Here is a 3,469-nt window from a genome sequence, read left to right on the forward strand (position 1 = left end):
ATCACTCTTCTTAATTTCACGGCACTTCTTTATTTTTCTAGTTTTTCAGCTAAACCAGGCTCATTCTCGTCCTACATCAGACTGCACCAACAGTACGTCCTATCTCCTCCCTTCTCAACGGCGCGAAAGTTTCCAATTTCGAGGGATAAAGAAGCTGAAGCATGCAGAGCTTCCGATGGTGGTGAATTTTTGGATTTTATGGATGCGAGCGAGAGTCCATTAAAAAAAAAAAGGAACAAAGTGAATGAGAAAATTGAAAGTAATAAATGGCGCTAGTCACCCCGCAAAGGACACCAAGGGGATCATATCCCTGGGGTAGCTACCAAGGACCCTCAAGAAAGACGTGAACTCTTGGACCTCCTCTAACGCATTCTGAGTCCTAACCTCGGCCATTGACTCCTCGAAGTCCATGTAGAACAAGTACTCGAAGCTCCCTTCGTTCGAGTCATTCACCAACCTGATCGGACGGTTGCGGTGCGGCCGCGACTCGATCTTGGTCAAGCTGATGTTCCTGAAGGCGAACGCCGATAGCACCTTGAATAGCACCGACGTCCCTTTGTCGTGAGCGAAGACGATACTGGTCTTGAAGGGCCGGTCTGTCAGGGCAACTATGGGCTTCCGGGCAAGCATCACAAACCGGGTTACGTTCCTCGAGTCGTCCTGGATACCGTCGGCGAGGATGTTGAGGCCGTAGATATCGGCGGCTCGTGCGCTTGCGATTGCGGCGGTGTCCCGAAGGTTGTTGGCGGCGATGAACTCAGCGGCCCCGGCGGTGTTGTCGACGGCTTCGTGCTCGACGTTGAGGCCGAGCTTGGTGAGAGTGAGCTCGCACTGGGCCAGGGCCTGAGAGTGAGAGATGACTCGGGTCAAGCAGTCTTGTTGAACCCCAGGAAGTGCTAAGAGGCAGTGGTGGACGAGTAAATGGACCTCACCAACAATGTGGAGCCTGTGGCGGAGGAGAAGATCGTAATTCCGATGGATTGAGCCGCCGAGGGAGTTTTCAATTGGCAAAACGGCCCGGTCGGCGATCCAGAGCTCCACGGCCTGGAAAGCATCTTCGAATTGATCGCAGGGAATGGCCTCGCAGTTTGGGTAGGCTTTACCGGCCGCAGCCTCCGAGTAAGCGCCGGGAACGCCCTGGTAAGCCACGCGCAGCTTTGCGCCGTGCATAGGTGCTGGCGAGAGGTCAGCGATGGTTTCAGCAGATTGTTCAGGCTTGGAGGAGACAACCTTGCTGGCGAGAATGGAGCAGGAGCTCTGCCATTCGGAGACAGAGTTGTAGTAGTTGAGGGAGTCGGAGCATTGAACGGTGAGCCGGGTCGCCCCTACCCTGGACGACAGGGAAATGTAGGGCTTGAGAAGATTATCAGCTAGTAAAAGTGCATGCATGGTGTCCTGTGGTGGCGCGACTTGGATGGAAATAAAACAAAAGATGAAAGGCAAAACAAGAGTCTAAGCTTGGTGGTCTCTGTGTGTGAGATCAGGTTCAATTTATTGAAGTTTGTGATACTAGTTGATGAGATTTTGATTTAGGCTTAATGTCCTTCGGTTTTGCATCTAGGTTACTGATACAAGGTAATGTGATGGGATTCAAAATATGGAGAGAAGAAAAGGAATGAAAATGCAGACCTATAAAGATTGAAAATGAAGAAGGAAATCAGAAGATAGCTAGCCAGAATGGCTTGAGGGACAACATATAAGCTAGGAGCTGCATCATACAAGTCAACTACTCTACACGTGTCCATCAGGATCACAGCTAGGTGGTTGGGCTAATCTACATGGACCTAAAGATAATAGGTTTGCAGATGCAATTGTGAGGGTCTGGTTGTTGATCTCAACATAATAACTTATGATGAGAATATATTGACAAGCACCAGTAGCGGATTCAGAAATCTTTCTCAAGTAAGGCAAGATTATTAATAGACTTCTTTTCAAAGAAAATTTTCTTATATTTTAGTTGGAGTTATAAACTCTTAAATATGTAACAATTACTTACATGAAAATTTGAGCACATATAGATATCACTTACTAAAACAAATTTACAAAAAACAAAAAGAAAAATTATCAAGGGGTGAAGAGAGAAGTATAGTTTGTAGTTTATAAAACTATAAATATTATGTTATCTTAAAAAAGAAAAAAGTTTATACAAAAAATATTTAAAGAAATACACAATTCTCTAAACTTAGTGTAGAATAGTGATGTTGATGCCATGAGTGCTATGTTATATCTTTGACAAGTATTATCTATATTATACTTAAGAGAAGAAGGCTTGCTCACTAGCTATAACTGATATTTTTTTTATTTACTTTTATACCCCTAAAATATTAAATAACTTTATATATCTTTCTAGTGTTATTTATATTTAATTGTATTTAAACAAAGTTATGACTCTTAACCCTAGTTAAAGATTTCAAACTACTAGGCGGCCTCTTTATTGGATAAAAGAAACAGAAAAGATGTGTAAGGTATTGTCCCCAGCCCTCTTGCTTTCTCCTTCAGAAAATGATTCAAAATATGGAGAGAAGACAAGGAATGAAAATGAAGAGAGATAAAGATGGAAAATGCAGAAGGAAAAGAAATTTCATTTGATTGTTCAAAAGATAGCTAGCCAAAATGGTTTGAGGTATAACATATAGGCTGGGAGCTGCCTCATGCAAGTCAACCGCATTAAACATGTCCGTCAGGAGTCAAGATCACGGCTAGGTGGTTTGGCTAATCTACTTGGCCCAAAAGATAATAGGTTTGCATATGCAATTGTGAGGGTCTGGTTGCTGATCTCAACATAATGACTTGTGATGAGAATATATCGACAAGCACCAGTGGCGGATTCAGAAATCTCTCTCAAGTAAGGTAAGATAATTAATAGATTTCTTCTCAATTGGTTTTCAAAGAAAATTTTCTTATATTTTAATTGAAGTTATAAACTCTTAAATATGTAACAATTACATACATGAAAATTTGAGCACAAATAGATATCACTTATTAAAGTAAAATTATGAAAAACAAAAAGAAAAATTATCTAGGGGCGAAGAGAGAAATATAGGTTGTAGTTTATAAAAGTATAAATATTATGTTGTCTTAAAAAAGAAAAAAGTTTATAAATATTTAAAGAAATATACAATTCTCCAAACCTAGTATAGAATAGTGATGTTGATGCCACGAGTGCTATGTTATATCTTTGACAAGTATTATCTCTACTATACTTAAGAGAAGAAGGCTTGCTCACCATAACTGAATTTTATTACTTTTATACCCCTAAAATATTAAATAACTTTATATATATTTCTTGTGTTATTTATATTTAATTGTATTTAAACATATATATGACTCTTAGCCCTAATTAAAGATTTCAAACTACCAGAGCCACGTCTTTATTGGATAGAAGAAAAAGAAAGGACGTGTTAGGTATTGTCCCCAACCCTCTTGCTTTCTCCTTCAGAAAAGGATTCAAAATATGGAGAGAAGACAA

At 40.5% G+C, this 3,469-nt stretch overlaps 1 pseudogene; it reads right to left on the minus strand.

Annotated features, from left to right (window-relative positions):
- Positions 1-272: 272 nt before the first annotated feature.
- LOC112177577 lies at positions 273-1,389 on the minus strand (annotated as a pseudogene).
- Between the last annotated feature and the right edge of the window lie 2,080 nt (positions 1,390-3,469).

The sequence above is a fragment of the Rosa chinensis genome, chromosome 7, assembly GCF_002994745.2.
Source record: "Rosa chinensis cultivar Old Blush chromosome 7, RchiOBHm-V2, whole genome shotgun sequence".
NCBI lineage: Eukaryota > Viridiplantae > Streptophyta > Magnoliopsida > Rosales > Rosaceae > Rosa > Rosa chinensis.